This window comes from Coregonus lavaretus, assembly GCF_964263955.1.
Source record: "Coregonus lavaretus genome assembly, chromosome: 27".
Lineage (NCBI taxonomy): Eukaryota > Metazoa > Chordata > Actinopteri > Salmoniformes > Salmonidae > Coregonus > Coregonus lavaretus.
The window spans coordinates 13,030,043-13,052,014 of NC_140014.1; the positions used below are offsets into that span (position 1 = coordinate 13,030,043).

The 21,972-nt window shown below is 45.5% G+C and overlaps 1 long non-coding RNA gene across 1 annotated transcript in view; it reads right to left on the reverse strand.

Moving 5' to 3' along the window:
* The window catches only part of LOC311102380, a 90,812-nt gene that overhangs the window by 55,606 nt on the left and 13,234 nt on the right, over positions 1-21,972 (reverse strand). The gene's annotated exons all lie outside the window — the stretch shown is intronic.

Here is a 21,972-nt window from a genome sequence, read left to right on the forward strand (position 1 = left end):
CACCGGGGCCCAGTCCAGCTCCGTTCAGCGGCTCCACTCCGGAGCCAGAGCAGTCCGCTCCACCGGTGCCTGATCCAGCTCCGATCAGCTGCTCCACTCCGGAGCCAGAGCAGTCCGCTCCACCGGGGTCCAGTCCAGATCCGGTCAGTGGCTCCACTCCGGAGCCAGAGCAGTCCACTCCACCGGTGCCCGGTCCAGCTCCGGTCAGCGGCTCCAGTCCAGACCCAGACGTCAGCCCCTCTCCAGGTTCGGGGTCTCCCACACCAGGGTCCAGACAGGGCTTGGAGTATAATGGGAGGAAGGAGAAGGGAAGCAACGCGCCGAGGTCTAGACCAGACCAGGGGCGCAACAGGGAGGCGAAGAGTAAGAGTTCGTCACGCCCTGAGCCGGATCCGCCTCTGAGGCGGACTGCCCACCCGGCCCCTACCCTGTTATGTGTATGTTGTGCGGTCGGAGTCCGCACCTTTGGGGGGGGGGTACTGTCACGCCCTGACTCAGAGGACGCTTAGAGGACGCTTAGCTGTGCGCCGACCCCGGCCTCGGGGACGGCCAGGAGGACGCGGAGCAGGGCGCGTAGGATGACTCCGGTGGAACTCCGTCAGGAGGGAGGGATCTAAAATGTCCCTCCTAGGCAACCAGCACCATTCCTCCGGTCCGTACCCCTCCCACTCCACGAGATACTGCAGACCCCCCATCCGACGTCTCGAATCTACGATGGACCGGACTGAGTACGCCGGAGCCCCCTCGATGTCCAGTGGGGCGGAGGGGTATCCTGTATCTCACTGTCCTGGAGTGGACCAGCTACCACCGGCCTGAGGAGAGACACATGGAACGAGGGGTTAATACGATAATCATTAGGCAATTGTAACCTGTAACAAACCTCGTTCAATCTCCTCAGGACTTTAAATGGTCCTACAAACCGCCGACCCAGCTTCCGGCAGGGCAGGCGAAGGGGCAGGTTTCGAGTCAAGAGCCAGACCCGGTCTCCTGGTGCATACACCGGAGCCTCACTGCGGTGGCGATCGGCGCTCGCCTTTTGCCGCCTGATGGCACGTTGCAAATGAACGTGCGCAGCATTCCACGTCTCCTCCGAGCACCGAAACCACTCGTCCACCGCAGGGGCCTCGATCTGGCTCTGATGCCAAGGTGCCAGAACCGGCTGGTAACCTAACACACACTGGAAAGGTGTCAGGTTAGTAGAAGAATGACGGAGGGAGTTTTGGGCTATCTCTGCCCAGGGAATATATCCCGACCACTCCCCCTGCCGGTCCTGGCAATATGATCTCAGAGACCTACCCACATCCTGGTTCACTCTCTCCACCTGCCCATTACTCTCAGGGTGGAAACCCGAGGTAAGGCTAACCGAGACCCCTAAGCGTTCCATGAACGCCCTCCAGACTCTAGAGGTGAATTGGGGACCCCGATCAGACACTATATCCTCGGGTACCCCGTAGTGCCGGAAGACGTGGGTAAATAAAGCCTCAGCAGTCTGCAGGGCAGTAGGGAGACCCGGCATTGGGATGAGACGACAGGCTTTAGAAAACCGATCCACAATGACCAGAATGGTGGTATTCCCCTGGGAGGGGGGAAGGTCCGTGACAAAGTCTACCGAGAGGTGAGACCACGGCCGTTGTGGAACGTGTAGGGGTTGTAACTTCCCCCTGGGCAGGTGTCTAGGCGCCTTACACTGAGCGCACACCGAGCAGGAGGAAACATAAACCCTCACGTCCCTAGCCAAAGTTGACCACCAGTACTTGTCACTAAGGCAGCGCACCGTCCGGCCGATACCAGGATGTCCAGAGGAGGGTGACGTATGAGCCCAGTATATGAGACGATCACGGATCTCGAGCGGAACGTACGTCCGCCCCACAGGACACTCTGGAGGAGTAGTGTCGGTGCGTAACGCCCACTCGATCTCCGCATCGACCTCCCACACCACCGGTGCCACCAGACAAGACTCCGGCAGTATGGGCGTGGGCTCAATGGACCTCTCCTCTGCATCATATCGCCGGGACAGGGCGTCTGCCTTACCGTTCTGGGACCCGGGAATGTACGTGAGCTTAAACACAAACCGGGCCAGGAACATGTTCCACCTAGCCTGACGAGGGTTCAGTCTCCTAGCTGCCCAGTTGTACTCCAGGTTACGATGGTCAGTCAGAATGAGAAAAGGGTGTTGAGCCCCCTCAAGCCAATGCCTCCACACCTTTAGGGCTTGAACCACGGCGAGCAGCTCCCTATCCCCCACGTCATAATTACGTTCTGCCGGACTGAGCTTCTTAGAGTAAAAAGCGCAGGGCCGTAGTTTAGGGGGGGGTGCCTGAACGTTGAGACAGTACAGCCCCAATACCGGCCTCTGACGCGTCCACCTCCACCTGGAACGCTAACGCGGGATCCGGATGCGCCAGCACAGGAGCAGAGGTGAACAGGTCCTTCAGTTTACTAAACGCCCTGTCCGCCTCAGCTGACCACTGCAAACGCACCGGGCCCCCCTTCAGCAGGGAGGTGATGGGAGCTGCTACCTGTCCAAAACCCCGGATAAACCTCCGGTAGTAATTGGCAAAACCCAAAAAACGCTGCACTTCCTTAACTGTGGTTGTAGTCTGCCAATTACGCACGGCTGAAACGCGGTCAATTTCCATCTTCACCCTTGACGCGGACAATCGATGGCCCAGGAAGGAGATGAACTCCTGGAAAAACAGACATTTTTCTGCCTTGACATACAAGTCATGCTCCAACAGCCTACCCAACACTCGACGCACCAGGGCTACATGCTCGGCTCGTGTAGAAGAGTAAACTAGAATGTCGTAAATATACACTACTACACCCTGCCCATGCAAATCCCGGAAGATCTCGTCCACAAAGGATTGGAAGACTGAAGGAGCATTCATTAACCCGTATGGCACGACGAGATACTTGTAGTGACCCGAGGTGGTACTAAATGCTGTCTTCCATTCATCTCCCTCCCGAATACGCACCAAGTTGTAGGCGCTCCTGAGATCCAGTTTTGTGAAGAAACGCGCTCCGTGTAATGACTCTGTCATACTCGCAATCAGAGGGAGTGGATAACTGTATTTCACAGTGATCTGATTGAGACTACGGTAATCAATACACGGGTGCAACCCTCCATCCTTCTTCTTCACAAAAAAGAAACTCGAGGACGCAGGGGAAGTGGAGGGCCGTTTGTATCCCTGTCTCAGAGACACGGCTATGTATGTCTCCATAGCCACCTTCTCCTCTTGAGACAGAGGATACACATGACTACGTGGAAGTGCAGCACCTGCCAGGAGGTCTATCGCACAATCCCCCTGTCGATGAGGTGGCAATCGCGTCGCCCTAGTCTTGCTGAACACTATTGCCAAATCATCATACTCAGGAGGAGTAATTGGGCAATTGGTTCGGACTCTCCACCGTGGTCGCCCCTACGGAAACACCTAGACATCGCCCAACACACTGGGCAGACCACTCCTTAAGAGCCCTCTGTTGCCATGAAATGGTGGGGTCATGGGCGATTAACCAAGGAAGCCCCAGCACCACGGGATACGCAGGAGAGTCGATCAGATATAACTGAATGATCTCCTCATGACCCCCCCTGCGCCTTCATCTTTAGTGGCGCTGTGACCTCCCTAATCCACCCAGATCCCAACGGACGGCTATCTAAGGCATGAATCTGGAAAGGCACCTCTACTGGTCGGAGGGGAATCCCTAAACTAACACAAAATGTACGATCGATAAAATTCCCAGCTGCGCCTGAATCGACTAGCGCCTTATGCTGGGAATGAGATGTAACCTGGGGGAATACTACAGGTATACACATGTGACCAACAGAGAGCTCTGGGTGAGTTGGGCGCCTACTCACCTGAAATGACTCCCCAGTGCGTGACCTGTTGCCTCGATCCCCTGGAGACCCTCCCCAGCACCTAACCGCAGTGTGTCCTCTACGGCCACAGTTGGTGCAGGGGACAGCCTCCCTCCAGATCTCTCTCCTCCTCTCTCTAGCGCCAGCACCCCGAGCTCCATAGGGCTCGGCTCGGAGGTGCTGGGGGATGGAATGGACGGCCCCAACTCCGGACGTCCGCGGGTGGCCAGCAGGGTATCCAGAAGATGTCCACCAGCTGGTCGAAGGTTAAATTGGTGTCCCTGCAGGCCAACTCTCGTCAAACGTCCTCTCGCAGGCTGCACCGATAGTGGTCGATGAGGGCCCTCTCATTCCACCCCGCATCCGCCGCTAGAGTCCGGAAGTCCAGGGCGAACTCCTGTGCGCTCCTCTTCCCCTGTCGGAGGTAGAATAGACGCTCCCCCGCCGCTTTACCCTCTGGGGGATGATCGAAAACCACCCTGAAGCGGCGGGAGAACTCTGCGTAGCTGATGGTGGCGGCGTCTATTCCCCTCCATTCGGCATTGGCCCACTCCAATGCCTTGCCTGTGAGACAGGAGATGAGGGCGGAAACGCTCTCGTATCCCGAGGGCGCCGGGTGTATGGTTGCCAGGTAAAGCTCCACCTGAAGGAGGAACCCCTGACACCCGGCTGCGGTGCCATCATATGCCCTCGGGAGCGAGAGCCGAATCCCACTGGACTCCGGAGCTGGTATGATGGGGCTGGCCAATGGTGGTGGTACGGTAGGAGGAGGTGTGGGCACGCCTCCTCTCTCCAATCGGCGCAGGGTGTTCATAACCTCTTGCATGGCGGCGCCGAGTTGCTGGATCATGGTGTTCTGGCTGCTGACCCGCTCCTCTAGTGACTCGGTCACCGCCGCTGCTGCTCCTGCTGACTCCATAGGTGGTGTGTTATTCTGTCAAGAGTTCTGTAGTGGATGCGGTGGTGGAGTCAGGCGCAGGACACAGAAGTATAGTCACGAATACTTTACTCAAAAATAAAGTAAGGTACACACAAAAATAACAACCTCCCAAAACACAAGAGGTGAGAACAAATACGCAAGTGCGCAAATACCATAACACGGTAAGGACACAGAACCTAACACGCTAGACAGGTGGACAATAACACACAAAATGCAACCTAACAAAGGGGAACTTATAGGAGACATAATCAAGACAGAATACAAGACAGGTGCATCAACTAGACAAAACCAAACAAACATCGAAAACATCAAGCGGTAGTAGCTAGTACTCCGGGGACGACGAACGCCGAAGCCTGCCCGAGCAAGGAGGAGGAGCAGCCTCGGCGGTCTCCGTGACAGTATGGCTTAAAGTGGTCCTATGGACAGATACTCCAATCTCCGCTGTGGAGCTTTGCAGCTCCTTCAGGGTTATCTTTGGTCTCTTTGTTGCCTCTCTGATTAATGCCCTCCTTGCCTGGTCCATGGGTTTTGGTGGACGGCCCTCTCTTGGCAGATTTGTTGTGGTGCCATATTCTTTCCATTTTTTAATAATGGATTTAATGGTGCTCCGTGGGATGTTCAAAGTTTCAGATATTTTTTTATAACCAACCCTGATCTGTACTTCCCCACAACTTTGTCACTGACCTGTTTGGAGAGCTCCTTGGTCTTTATGGTGCCGCTAGCTTGGTGGTGCCCCTTGCTTAGTGGTGTTGCAGACTCTGGGTGTATATATACTGAGATCATGTGACACTTAGATTGCACACAGGTGGACTTTATTTAACTAATTATGTGACTTCTGAAGGTAATTGGTTGCACCAGATCTTATTTAGGGGATTCATAGCAAAGGAGGTGAATACATATGCACGCACCACTTTTCCGTTATTATTAATTTTTGAATTCTTTGAAACATTTCACTTCACCAATGTGGACTATTTTGTGTCAGATTTCCCAGTTCTGAGTTAATAGTTGTTTTGAGCACGGCAGAAATCATGCTGGATTGACAGCATGGCCAATGTTGAATGTTTATCATTTTAAGCTTGGAAAAGAGACCCTTAAACCATGAATTGGGACCACACACCCACTCCACTGAATAGTAGGCTAGTGATTGCTTTGCAATGGTTGCAGTTAGACACTGATTCCTTCCAAATCACTAATTGTTGAATTTGCGATTTCCAAGTTGTTGTGTAATGTTTATGTCCAATGGCCAATGGCCAATGAGCACCAATACGTTTGATCTATAATTTCTCTTCATTATTTCGCTTCATATGACAAGGATTAAAAAGTAGATTTGCCAGTAGATTGTCGACTTGATTCATGATGATGACTGTTGGCTAAGATTTTGAAAGTATGACGTTGACATGATCAGTCCAATCAAAGCTACTGTAGATATAATGTGATTTTATGTCATTTTATCTGTGGCCTATGACCTTGAGCCTTCTTGAATGGGCACTTCTAATGTAACTCAATGGCAGCACCCAATGGGCTTGAATTTTCAAGTTCTACCCTTAGATTTGGCAGTGACGTAGTGTCTACATGAGTGACAGAACACTGAGCCAATCATGGCGCAACTAGATAACATTACCAACCCCAACGCTCCGTATTTTCCACTGGCTGCCTCACCACCACAGAAAGCACTGAGCTAGACTGAAACACCTGCATTTTTGAGCTGCCTTACTCAAGAAAGCAAAAAAGAGACCATGTTTGTTTGGAGGCTTTATTAACTCAATGATTTTATTTTATTACATTGTTTGCAAACCGATATGTGACACGTATTAATGCCAAAAAAACATGCAAAACAGGTAACTGCCCCACCTGCCCTGAATGACAGGTCGCCACTGGATATAGCCATGTTTGGTTTGCCCTGATGTGAATCTTATTTTCATCTACGGACAGCGTACATCTTTCCTGAATGTTGTAAAAATGCAGTGACATAGAGGGGGTTTGATTAATCAGTGTAGACTTGTTTTGCACAGGCTGAAAGTTGATTGCATTCAATTTAGAACTGGGCTGCCTCCTGGGCGTGAGCCAGGGTTCAGTGCTATCCGGGATTCTTGGGATGTCCCTACCCTAAACCTTAACCTGGATAAAAGATTCTGCTAAATGGCATATATTATTATTATTATACTGAACAAAAATATAAATCTCCTTCGCATAAAGTTGATCAGGCTGTTTATTTTGGCCTGTGGAATGTTGTCCCACTCCTCTTCAATGGCTGTGCGAAGTTGGCGGGAACTGGAACATGCTGTCGTACACGTCGATCCAGATCATCTTAAACATGCTCAATGGGTGAAATGTCTGGTGAGTATGCAGGCCATGGAAGAAGTGGGACATTTTCAGCTTCCACGAATTGTGTACAGATCCTTGCGACATGGGGCTGTTCATTATCATGCTGAAACATTAGGTGATGGCAGCGGATGAATGGCACAACAATGGGCCTCAGAATCTCATCACAGTATCTCTGTGCATTCAAATTGCCATCAATCAAATGCAATTGTGTTCATTGTCTGTAGTTTATGCCTGCCCATACTATAATCCCACCACCACCATGGGGCAATCTGTTCACAACGTTGACATCAGCAAACTACTCTCCACTAGATGCCATACACACCATCTGCAGTTGTAAGGCCGATTGGATGTACTGCCAAATTCTCTAAAACAACTTATGGTAGAGAAATGAACATTCAATTATCTGGCAACAGCTCTGGTGGATATTCCTGCAATCAGCATGCAAACTGCACACTCCTTCAAAACTTGAGACATCTGTGGCATTGTATTGCATGACAAAAAATTTTTATTTTCGGGAATATATTAAACCCTAATGCTATTGCATAAAATAATCATTTGGTTATGTTTATGAAGGTTTTAGTTTCTGTTACTGTAGTATGGAAGAGTATTAAGGCCATGTGAAGATTGTTGTTGTTGCATGATAGTAAAAAAATTGCAATATTTTGAGAATAAAGTCGCAGTTAAATTAAATTTAGTCAATAAAGTGGCTGTATTTCGAGAATAAAGTGTCAATATTTCGAGAATAAAGTCGCAGTTACAGTACCAGTCAAAAGTTTGGACACACCAACAAATTCAAGGGTTTTTCTTTATTTTTACTATTTTCTACATTGTAGAATAATAGTGAAGACATCAAAACTATGAAATAACAAATATGGAATCATGTAGTAAGCAAAAAAGTGTTAAACTAATCAAAATATATTTTACATTTGAGATTCTTCAAATAGCCACCCTTTGCCTTGATGACAGCTTTGCACACACTTGGCATTCTCTAAACCAGCTTCACCTGGAACGCTTTTCCAGCAGTCTTGAAGGAGTTCCCACATATGCTGAGCACTTGTTGGCTGCTTTTCCTTCACTCTGCGGTCCAACTCATCCCAAACCATCTCAATTTGGTTGAGGTCAGGGGATTGTGGAGGCCAGGTCATCTGATGCAGCACTCCATCACTCTCCTTCTTGGTAAAATAGCCCTTACACAGCCTGGAGGTGTGTTGGGTCATTGTCCTGTTGAAAAACAAATGATAGTCCCACAAAGCCCAAACCAGATGGGATGGCGTATAGCTGTAGAATGCTGTGGTAGCCATGCTGGTTAAGCGTGCTTTGAATTCTAAATAAATCACAGACAGTGTCACCAGCAAAGCAACCCCACACCATAACACCCCCTCCTCCATGCTTTACGGTGGGAACTACACATGCGGAGATCATCTGTTCACCCACACCGTGTCTCACAAAGACATGGTTGTTGGAACCAAAAATCTCCCGTTTGGACTCCAGACCAAAGGACACATTTCCACCGGTATAATGTCCATTGCTCGCGTTTCTTGGCACAACCAGGTCTCTTCTTATTATTGGTGTCCTTTAGTAGTGGTTTCTTTGCAGCAATTCGACCATGAAGTCCCCTCTGAACAGTTGATGTTAAGATGTGTCTGTTACTTGAACTCTGTGAAGCACTTATTTGGGCTGCAATCTGAGGTGCAGTTAATTCTAATGAACTTATCCTCTGCAGCAGAGGTAACTCTGGGTCTTCCTTTCCTGTAGCGGTCCTCATGAGAGCCAGTTTCATCATAGCGCTTGATGGTTTTTGCGACTGCACTTGAAGAAACTTTCAAAGTTCTTGAAATGTTCCAGATTGACTGAGCTTCATGTCTTAAAGTAATGATGGACTGTCGTTTCTTTTTGCTTATTTGAGCTGTTCTTGCCATAATATGGATTTGGTCTTTTACCAAATAAGGCCATCTTCTGTATACCCCCCTACCTTGTCACAACACAACTGATTGGCTCAAACGCATTAAGAAGGAAAAAATTCCACAAATTTACTTTTAACAAGGCACACCTGTTAATTGAAATGCATTCCAGGTGACTACCTCATGAAGCTGGTTGAGAGAATGCCAAGCGTGTGCAAAGCTGTCATCAAGGCAAAGGGTGGCTACTTTGAAGAATCTAAAATATATTTTGATTTGTTTAACACTGTTGAGGATTCTTTGCACAGTGCTGATATTCTCTTATTCTTAAACAAACTTTAAACTTTAGAAATTGACACAGACAACGGCTTCTGTGTCACGCCCTGGCTCGGGGGACTCTTAAATGTTGAGCCAGGGTGTGGAGTTTCTGTTACATTTTCGATGTTTTCGTTCTAGATCGTTTAGATCTATGTTGGCCAGGGTGGTTCCCAATCAGAGGCAGCTGTAGCTCGTTGTCTCTGATTGGGGACCATACTTAGGCAGCCTGTTTATACTAGTTTATTGTGGGATCTTGTTCCGTAAAGGTTTGTTTTGGTGTTAACCTCAGGACTTCACTTATCGTTTGTTGTTTTTGTTCGTGTTGTGTACTGAAATAAATAATGTACGCTTATCACGCTGCGCCTTGGTCCGTGTCTTCCGTCAACGATCGTGACATTCTGAGTATTTGTAAAATATCTTTAGTTATGCAATTGCAGGCTGTCACGGACGTTGAAGGACGGGTCAGACCAAGGCGCAGCGTGAAATGCATACATGTTTATTTAACAAAATAAACACACAAACAAAACAACAAACCAACGTAACGTGAAGTCCTCAGGCTAAACACAATACAAGCCTATACACGGAACAAGATCCCACAACTAATGATTGCCAACAGGCTACTTAAGTATGATCCCCAATCAGAGACAACGAGCGACAGCTGCCTCTGATTGGGAATCCCACCCGGCCAAACATAGAAACACAAAACCTAGAATGTAAACATAGAAATAATAACATAGATCTCCACACCCTGACTCAACATACAAGAGTTCCATAAGTCAGGGAGTGACACAGGCAGAAGTTAATACAGTCAACAGGATTTGTATAGCTCTTCATAAGTTCTGCAAAGTGTCTAAAACAATCTCTGCTTTTCTTAGAAGCACGCCCCTCCCTGGCAGATCAGGAGCCACCTTGTTTTCTTCTTGTGGCTATGTGTATCGGGTCATAGCGCACAAACAAGTGATAACGTTAGCTCCGTTACTGCCCATATCTCCACACAGCTGTGCCCTTGGAAGATAGTAAAAGACAGGATGAACTGAAAAACTGTGGTCACTTCTGAGGCTCTGTCTTGACCGTGTGACCAGGTTACTCAGAAGCAACGAGAAATTGAAACAATACAGGTCTATCTGTTCCTCTATCCCATGTCCTTGTCTACACGCCCAGACCAGCTGCAGGGAGCTAGAGAGAACCATCCTCATGAAAAGCACAGCATTGGTAGTTAAGAAATGTATCTACTATTGTTAAGCATATTACTTTTTTACTATTAATATTAAACAAATCAGGTAAATTGTCTGCCACTGTTGAAATGCCTTAGTTAGATGACCTGGTGAAACTATACTTTAGAATTGGCTTTAGTAACAAGGGAATCCTTGCTCTTTTAGCACATAATAACCATGTTATTATACAGTTGAAGTCGGACGTTTACATACACTTAGGTTGGAGTCATTAAAGCTAGTTTTTCAACCACTCCACAAATTTCTTATTAACAAACTATAGTTTTGGCAAGTCAGTTAGGACATCTACTTTGTGGATGACACAAGTCATTTTTCCAACAATTGTTTACAGACAGATTATTTCACGTATAATTCACTGTATCGCAATTCCAGTGGGTCAGAAGTTTACATACACTAAGTTGACTGTGCCTTTAAACAGCTTGGAAAATTCCAGAAAATGATGTCATGGCTTTAGAAGCTTCTGATAGGCTAATTGACATCATTTGAGTCAATTGGAGGTGTACCTGTGGATGTATTTCAAGGCCTACCTTCAAACTCAGTGCCTCTTTGCTTGACATCATGGGAAAATCAAAAGAAATCAGCCAAGACCTCAGAAAAAAAAATTGTAGACCTCCACAAGTCTGGTTCATCCTTGGGAGCAATTTCCAAACGCCTGAAGGTACATTTACATTTTACATTTAAGTCATTTAGCAGACGCTCTTATCCAGAGCGACTTACAGTTAGTGCATACATTTTTATTTTATTTTTTATTTTCCATACCCCCCTTGGGAATCGAACCCACAACCCTGGCGTTGCAAACGCCATGCTCTACAAACTGAGCTACATCCCCTGCCGGCCATTCCCTCCCCTACCCTAGACGACGCTGGGCCAATTGTGCGCCGCCCCATGGGTCTCCTGGTCACGGCCGGCTACGACAGAGCCTGGATTCGAACCAGGATCTCTAGTGGCACAGCTAGCACTGCGATGCAGTGCCTTAGACCACTGCGCCACTCGGGAGACTTACCACGTTCCACGTTCATCTGTACAAACAATAGTACGCAAGTATAAACACCATCGGACCACGCAGCCGTCATACTGCTCAGGAAGGAGACGCGTTCTGTACTTTGGTGTTTATACTTTGGTGCGAAAAGTGCAAATCAATCCCAGAACAACAAGCAAAGGACCTTGTGAAGATGCTGGAGGAAACAAGTCCAAAAGTATCTATATCCACAGTAAAACGAGTCCTATATCGACATAACCTGAAAGGCCGTTCAGCAAGGAAGAAGCCACTGCTCCAAAACCGCCATAAAAAATGCCAACTGCGGTTTGCAACTGCACATGGGGACAAAGATCGTACTTTTTGGAGAAATGTCCTCTGGTCTGATGAAACAAAAATAGAACAGTTTGGCCAATATAACCATTGTTATGTTTGGAGGAAAAAGGGGAAGCTTGCAAGCCGAAGAACACCATCCCAACCGTGAAGCACTGGGGTGGCAGCATCGTGCAGGGGGGGTGCTTTGTTGCTGGAGGGACTGGTGCACTTCACAAAATAGATGGCATCATGAGGAAGGAAAATGATGTGGATATATTGAAGCAACATCTCAAGACATCAGTCAGGAAGTTAAAGCTTGGTCGCAAATGGGTCCAAGCATACTTCCAAAGTTGTGGCAAAATGGCTTAAGGACAACAAAGTCAAGCTATTGGAGTGGCCATCACAAAGCCCTGACCTCAATCCTATAGAAAATTTGTGGGCAGAACTAAAAAAGCGTGTGCAAGCAAGGAGGCCTACAAACCTGACTCAGTTATACCAGCTCTGTCAGGAGGAATGGGCCAAAATTCACCCAATTTATTGTGGGAAGCTTGTGGAAGGCTACCCAAAACGTTTGACCCATGTTAAATAATTTAAAGGCAATGGTACCAAATACTAATTGAGTGTATGTAAAATTCTGACCCACTGGGAATGTGATGAAAGAAAGAAAAGCTGAAATAAATCATTCTCTCTACTATTATTCTGACATTTCACATTCTTAAAATAAAGTGGTGATCCTAACTGACCTAAAACAGGGAATTTTTACTAGGATTAAATGTCAGGAGTTGTGAAAAACTGAGTTTAAATGTATTTGGCTAAGGTGTATGTAAACTTCCAACTTCAACTGTAAGTATTAGGACCAGGAAGAGGTTGTGCCACAGATTATTTTCATTAGGAGGAACCGTGGTTACATACATAGGTAGAAATGGGCTGGGTTGTGTGTGTATGCTGGTGTGTGTGGGTGGGTGGTAAAAAGTAGGGGAAAAACAACGAATGGCCATCAATCTAATGATCTAATACACTCATTCAAACAGGCGTCACTGCGCAATCACACGTATCAATGTAATGATCTAATAACTCGCACGAACATGCACTCACACAAGTACCCCACTGGCAATTTCAGACTATAGGCATACACTCTTCTAACGGCCATGGTGCATTATGAGCACAAACAAAACACTTTCTTGGAACTGTCACTGAATGCGAAAATAACTGGAATTAAGTCCCTGTCAGTCTGCCCTCCGAATTCCCTATAAAACGTTCTGCTGCGTAGTCTACGCGAACACCTTGCAAAAAATCTTATCCATGGAGCTTTACTAACAGTAGTATTTCCAATAAAGGTGCGTGCGTGGGTAAAATCGCTGGGGAAGCCAAGCCAAGACACTAAAAAAGTCATATTACATTTTGTGATATTTGCATTGTTTGCTCAATAACCCATAAGTTCATACGCCACCGTGATACAGTATACAATAAGGCCGTGACAACAAAAATGTCTCACAGTGGCGGAATAAATTCAACTACACATGTTTTTTTTCTCAACACAAACCGGAGACGAAACATCTGTCTGGTGAAGTCCACAAAGCAAGTATTGTATGTAACAAAATGGTCACGCAAGTTAATGTTTTTGACAGTTTACTAAACAACAACTGATTTAGAACCACAGTTACTGCAATTCAGCACAAAGACAACAGGAGCACTGCCTCCACTATTCCAGCACCATTCAATGTAAACATTTAAACATCATCATGCTTAGTTTCATACACTGAAAACAAATTTAAAGATACCAAAAAAACAATTTAGTCCAATCATTGTTGCTAAATACCGTGTGGCTGTCGATGATTTCTGTCTGTCTGTTTGTGTGGGTGTGTAAACAAAAAAATGTTGACTCACCCTACTTATAGACTAGTTGAATGGCAACGCTATCATCCTGTCACGACTCCCTCCGAAGCTGCCTCATCTCCTTGTTCGGGCAGGCTTCGGCGTCACTGGCCTTCTAGCCACTGCCGCTCCTCTTTTCATCATTCCATTTGTTTTGTCTTGTTTTTCACACACACCTGGTACATAGCCCCTCATCAGTCTCTGTATAATTATTCCCTCTGCTTCCCCATGTCTTTGTGTGTTATTGTTCCATGTGGAGGTGTCGCTAGCTCGTGTTAAGCATTATGTTACTTTTATCGCCGGAATATTCACCCGTGTGTTGTTTTCCCAGTACGCATTTAAGTCCCACTGTATTTTTTTTTTTTAACCTTTATTTAACTAGGCAAGTCAGTTAAGAACGACGCTGGGCCAATTGTGCGCCGCCCTATGGGACTCCCAATCAAGGCTGGTTGTGATACAGCCTGGAATCGAACCAGGGGGTCTGTAGTGACGCCTCAAGCACTGTGATGCAGTGCCTTAGACCGCTGCACCACTCGGGAGCCCATGTTGTTGTGTAGGTGGAGTTTACGCATTGCTGCGGACTGCTGTGTTGGCCAAATAAACCCTATTCTATGATTCACACCTCCTGTGCCTGGCTCCGTCCTACTCACCTTGTTACACCTCCTCTCTTTCATGTTGGAAAAACGGTCTATGGCTCTGTCATACAGTACGCTTTTAGTTTTAGTTTTCATAGGCTACCTAGCAAAAATGCTTGCTAGCCAAACATCCTCGCATTGGCAACAATGAACCAGCTAAGTTAGCTAGCTAGTTAATGTGAGCTTACTAGGCTCAGAATCGCCATCATAATCATTGGCCTGTACAGAGAATTAAGTCAAAACCCCAAATCCCCATCTCCATCCATGGCTTAGAAAAGGGCCAATTTAGTAAGCTAGCTACTGCAGGACATCAACACAAGCAGACCAGAAACAGACACGTTTTTCTGACAATTATGTTTAGCTTAGGATGTGTTTTGATTGGTGTGAAGCCAAATACAAACTGGCCTCCCTTGGGGGGCGTTTTGCTGCACCAGAACAACCCACAGTTGAGCTCAGCTCAACACTGATTTGGCTAATTCTATTATAGTTTTTTTTTAATCAATGCTTGCTGGCATCAATCATCAATCAAATGCTACGGCAGCAACATGTCATACTCTTCTGGTCCAGACAGCATCAGAGACATGGGCTACACATACTGAGACAGAGGGCCGCTGTTTCCCTTGCTCTGATTTCTCCGGTGAGATTCAGCCGTTTGCGAATTGACGGAAAATTATGAAAACACAGAGAGTCGAAAGATACAAAATTGTACAATTAGATTTTTTTAAATTGGTAAAATATTTTTGGAAGCCTGGCTTCCCTTGGCATCCATGAATACACACCCCTGAGTATTTACCCCTTATGGCAACTATCCTTCTAACGACTATAGGCTAGTATGGGCGGCAGGTAGCTTAGTGGGTAAGAGCGTTGTGCCAGTAACCGAAAGGTCGCTGGTTCTAATCCCCGAGCCGACTAGGTGAAAAATCTGTCGATGTGCCCTTGAGCAAGGCACTTAACCCTAATTGCTTCTGTAAGTCGCTCTGGATAAGAGCGTCTGCTAAATGACTAAAATGTAAATGTAAATGTAGTAGGCTACATGAGCACACCCAATAAAAAAATTATCTTGGCATCCTGGTGGAGACCGAGGGCTATGCGTGTGTATGTGTATGTGTCCCATGTCTAGCTGCGCTCTAAATTCGCTACACCACTGCTATTTTGCAGCCCGTTATAAACCTATAGCGGCCCACTAGATTGAGTACCCTAACCTGTAGGCTAATTGTACGTCACAGTGGCCAAGTGAAAGTAAATTATAGGCCTATCCAACGGCTGTGGGAGGAATAAACAATGAAGTGGGGTTTTATGCAAACGTATCTGTGGGCGGAGAGGCAAATCAAGGAAATAATAACTGATCTAAATAGGCCTATTAGATAAATGATGATAGGCTATATAGGCTATAAAGAAATAATCACTGATCTGACATGACTTGGTTGGTAGCCTAGCGTAATATCTCTTTTCACTATCCATATATCTGTGATGTCTTCAAGGATGGGATGAATGAAGGACTCATACCCTGGTTCTGAACCCGCCCTGTGCAACTGGGTCCTGGACTTCCTGACGGGCCGTCCCCAGGTGGTGAAGGTAGGAAACAACACCTCCACTTCGCAGATCCTCAACACAGGATCAGCCCCCTCCTGTACTCCCTGTTCACCCATGACTGCGTGGCCATGCACGCCTCCAACTCAATCATCAAGTTTGCAGACGACACAACAGTAGTAGGCCTGATTACCAACAATGGCGAGACAGCCTACAGGGAGGGGGTGAGGGCCTCTCCCTCAACGTCAACAAAACGAAAGAGCTGATCGTGGACTTCAGGAAAAAGCAGAGGGAGCACACCCCTATCCACATCGACGGGACCGAAGTGGAGAAGATGAAAAGCTTCAAGTTCCTCTGCGTACACATCACTGACAATCTGAAATGGTCCACCCACACAGACAGTGTGGTTATGAAGCCACAACAGCGCTTGGCCCCTACGACCCTCACAAACTTTTACAGATGCACAATTGAGATAATCCTGTCGGGCTGTGTCACCGCCTGGTACGGCCACTGTACCGCCCGCAACCGCAGGGCTCTCCAGAGGGTGGTGCAGTCTGCCCAACGCATCACCGGAGGCACACTGCCTGCCCTCCAGGACACCTACAGCACCCGATGTCACAGGAAGGCCAAAAAGATCATCAAGGACATCAACCACCCGAGCCACGGCCTGCTCACCCCGCTATCATCCAGAAGGCGAGGTCAGTACAGGTGCATCAAAGCTGGGACGAGAGACTGAAAAACAGCTTCTATCTCAAGGCCATCAGACTGTTAATAGCCATCACTAGCTGGCTACCACCCGGTCACTCAACCCTGCACCTTAGAGGCTGCGGCCCAATATACATAGACATGGAATCACTGGCCACTTTAATAATGTTACACTAGTCACTTTAATAATGTTTACATACTGCTTTACTCATCTCATATGTATATACTGTATTCTATTCTACTGTATTTTAGTCAATGCCACCACGACATTGCTCGTCCTAATATTTATATATTTCTTAATTCCATTATTTTACTTTTAGATTTGTGTATTGTTGTGAATTGTTAGATACTACTGCACTGTTGGAGCTAGGAACACAACTATTTTGCTACACCCGCAATAACATCGCTAAATATGTGTCTGTGATCAATAACATTTGATTTGATATGATTTTATACTTTATCCCAAAAAAGGGGCATTGTCTCCATTATAGGCTATTTGACTCAGCTCTACCAGTAACTTAGGCTACCACATGTTCACCTTATAGAGGCTAGTGGATAGACATGTTGACTGTTAGGCTGTAATAATGGAACGTACAATTACTGTCTCAGATGGGGCTTTAACCAAACCTCTTGCCCTCTGCCCCGTGGCTATATGCAAGGTCCATGACAGGGGTTTGGGGGCAGACCTTGAGCCCGACAGGGACGCACAATCCTTCTCCACGCAATCCGTGACTTACAGTGTATTCGGAAAGTATTCAGACCCCTTCCCTTTTTCCACATTTTGTTACGTTACAGCCTTATTCTAAAATTGATTAAATATTTGTTTTCTCATCAATCTACACACAATACCCCATAATGACAAAGCGAAATCAGGTTTTTAGTAATTTATGCAAATGATTGAAAAAGAAAAAACAGAAATACCTTATTTACATAAGTATTCACACCCTTTGCTATGAAACTCGAAATTGAGCTCAGGAGCATCCTGTTTCCATTGATTATCCTTGAGATGTTTCTACAACTTGATTGGAGTCCACCTGTGGTAAATTCAATTGTTTGGACATGATTTGGAAAGGCACACATCTGTCTATATAAGGTCCCACAGTTGTCAATGCATGTCAGAGCAAAAACCAAGCCATGAGGTCGAAGGAATTGTCCGTAGAGCTCCGAGACAGGATTGTGTCGAGGCACAGATCTTGGGAAGGGTACCTAGAGCTGGCCTCCCGGTCAAACTGAGCAATCAGGGGAGAAAGGCCTTCGTCAGGGAGGTGACCAAGAACCCGATGGTCACTCTGACAGAGCTCCAGAGTTCCTCTCTGGAGATGGGAGAACCTTCCAGAAGGACAACCATCTCTGCAGCGCTCCACCAATCAGGCCTTTATGGTAGAGTGGCCAGACAGAAGCCACTCCTCAGTAAAAGGCACATGACAACCTGCTTGGAGTTTGACAAACGGCACCTAAAGGACTCTCAGATCATGAGAAACAAGATTCTCTGGTCTGATGAAACCAAGATTGAACTCTTTGGCCTGAATGCCAAGAGTCACATCTGGAGGAAACCTGGCACCATCCTTACGGTGAAGCATGGTGGTGGCAGCATCATGCTGTGGGGATGTTTTTCAGCGGCAGGGACTGGGAGACTGGTCAGGATCGAGGGAAAGATGGACGGAGCAAAGTACAGAGAGCTCCTTGATGAAAACCTGCTCTAGAGCGCTCAAGACCTCAGACTGGGGCGAAGGTTCACCTTCCAACAGGACAACGACCTTAGGCACACAGCCAAGACAACGCAGGAGTGGCTTCGGGACAAGTCTCTGAATGTTGGCCCAGCCAGAGCCCAGACTTGAACCCGATCGAACATCTCTGGAGAGACCCGAACATCCCCATCCAACCTGACAGAGCATGAGAGGATCTGCAGAGAAGAATTAGAGAAACTTCTCAAATACAGGTGTGCCAAGCTTGTAGCATCACACCCAAGAAGATTAGAGGCTGTAATCGCTGCCAAAGGTGCTTCAACAAAGTACTGAGTAAAGGGGCTGAATACTTACACTACCGGTCAAAGGTTTTTGAACACGTACTCATTCAATGGTTTTTCTTTATTTTTACTATTTTCTACATTGTAGAATAATAGTGTAGACATCGAAACTATGAAATAACACATATGGAATCATGTAGTAACCAAAAAAGTGTTAAACAAATCAAAGTATATTTATATTTGAGATTCTTCAAAGTAGCCACCCTTTGCCTTGATGACAGCTTTGCACACTCTTGGCATTCTCTCAACCAGCTTCATGAGGTAGTCACCTGGAATGCATTTCAATGAACAGGTGTGCCTTGTTAAAAGTTAGTTTGTGTAATTTGTTTATTTCTTAATGCGTTTGAGCCAATCAGGTGTGTTGTGACAAGGTAGGGGTGGTATACAGAAGATAGCCCTATTTGGTAAAAGACCAAGTCCATATTATGGCAAGAACAACTCAAATAAGCAAAGAGAAACGACAGTCCATCATTACTTTTAAGACATGAAGGTCAGTCAATACGAAAAGTTTCAATAACTTTTAAGGTTTCTTGAACTGCAGTCGCAAAAACCATAAAGCGCTATGATGAAACTGGCTCTCATGAGGAACGCCACAGGAATGTTAGACCCAGAGTTACCTCTGCTGCAGAGGATAAGTTAATTAGAGTTACCAGCCTCAGAAATTGCAGCCTAAATAAATGCTTCACAGAGTTAAAGTAACAGACACATCTCAACATCAACTGTTCAGAGGAGACTGTGTGAATCAGGACTTCATGGTCGAATTGCTGCAAGAAGCCACTACTAAAGGACACCAATAATAAGAAGAGACTTGCTTGGGCCAAGAAACACGAGCAATGGACATTATACCGGTGGAAATTTACCGGGGAAAAAAATGCCCATGCTGAAGACGTCTATATCAGTCCACTAATACAGGACTAGTAAAGGCCAAGTGCACTACTTTTGTGAGATATTTACCAGCATTTGTAACATGACTTTGATAATTATCGGTACAAAACAATCTGATAATAATTGTGGAATAATTCTTGAAATACGAGCAAACTCAACATATTTCTATGTCGAAACTGAAATGGTCTATTCATTATTTTTCAGTTGAAGCTCTTATCCAGAGCAACTTACCGCAGTGAGTGCATACATTTTCACACTGGTCCCCCATGGGAATCCAACCCACAACCCTATCATTGCAAGCGCCATGCTCTACCAACTGAGCCACATCATCACAACCCCCTTGATGTCTCAATGTACTCAGTTACTGTATTGTGCATTGTTTTTCTTCATGGTGATGTAAAGTTTACAGGTACAATCCTAGATGACCAGCCAATGTAAAATACAGTAATGTACATTTACATTAAGTGGTTTGTTAGGATGGTAAATTAATACTGCACAAAAAGTGTTTGTTTTCCATGTTTTTTTTAATCAAGAAAACTATTTAATGTAATGTTGCTGTTTTGTGTCTTTGCCCATAACTTTGCACCTGTTGATGTTGTTCTTTCTGGATTCCATTAGAATGACAATCATAGAGAAAGGGACAGGGCAACAAGTCTTACATTTCCAACTATTGAATCCTGCAAGATACTGTTCTTAATTATACAACTACCTTTCTTGCCAAAGCAGAGATGCTGAAAAATGTTTTTGCCTGCGCTACAGACATCTTCTTTTCTTTCTTTTTTTTTCAGGGGGTGCTACAGCACCCTCAGCAACCCTACTTCCCGCAGCTATGCTTACCTGATTAGAAAAAGTTGTTTTTTGGTATGCTCCGTTCCCTACTGCGCTGCAGTATCTTCATTCACAAGGCAATTAATAATATTGTCATCCATCAGACTATTGTGAATTTAATATTGTCTTTAGGCTACATCTATTATTATTATAGCCCTATGTGTAAAATTACAGTAGCTTTGAGACAGGAAATTACATGTTCCCCTAAAATTGCTTATAACACAAACTCAATTTGTGATATTGAAATTCTAACAACAGTGTGTGGAATAGACTTATTTAGGAAAAGTCAAGACATTGGAAATGGCAGAGCAATTAAAATGTTAAATTCATATGACCTCAAAATGATGCTCTCAGAGTTTTTTGTTAGGTATCTATGATAAATATCTCCTCATACATCCTTCAAATACCCATGTGGGGTTGTATACTCCTGAAAACCAATGAGTAGATGTGAGAGGCAGGACTTGCAGTGCGTCAAGCGTCTCAAATATAACCAAGTTCTATTTTAGCACTTGGTTACACAGATGCTCGTGCTCAAGCGGTGAGGGTGAAATTATTGAATGTATTTTTTATTTTTTTTATTTTACCTTTATTTAACTAGGCAAGTCAGTTAAGAACAAATTCTTATTTACAATGACGGCCTACACCGGCCAAACCTGGACGACGCTGGGCCAATTGTGCGCCGCCCTATGGGCATGACATGTATTATTATTATGTCTACATTTATTTAGCAATGCTTATGCAAGCAACGTGGCCGGTGTGGTTATGCACTACGCTTTTCTGCGCGGTAACTATACCACACAGGTCTACCAGTCTAGCTGTCTATCCTGCCCTCTATCCACCATTTATAGTGACAATAGTGGTAGGTGGATCGTTTGTCCAGATCTGCAATATGCTAACTATCAATCATACCACACATATAATAATTCAAAGCTGCACCAATTTTCAATATAAGCGGATAGGCCATTATGCGTCATTGAGCATGAAAGAACAGTGAAGCTCCCCTATTGATCTTGTTTAGGGACAATACAATTATCCAACCTAGACTAGCCTACAACTCCACATTGCAATGAATAATTGCATTATTGTTTTCAAGAGAGTACAAAATTCAACTCTAGGCTGTAAACTGCAGTGAAAATGTATTTTGAATAAGGATGCAAAAGCCCTATGATTTTAATATTTAATTCCATTCATTCCATTTGGATCAGTTGTAGATCTACTCTGAACAGTTTAAAAGGTATAGAAAGGCACAGTGGCATGCCAGTCTGGCTGTATTTTAAGTTTTGATACAGAGATGTGCTGTCTGTTGTGGATCATCATTCTCCCAAGTCATCCTATAAGAATGTTCAGCAAAGTTTTAAATGCGCTCTGCCTGCTCTCTGATCCAAGCGGCTATTCCTCGTGCATCTAGAACCCATAACTCTTCAATAGCCTATAGCCTAAATATTTGTTAATTTTACTTTTAAAATGTATTACCTTTTATATGTGGCTTAAACACAACCAGTCACAATGTTTTAATCTGACTAGGCTACTTCAAAAGTTTCCTGTAGGCTACCTGCTCACTTTCATCCATAATATAATTCCAGCATCCAAACTGTGCAGATTGTGGTGTTGAAAAAGCAAACCATGAT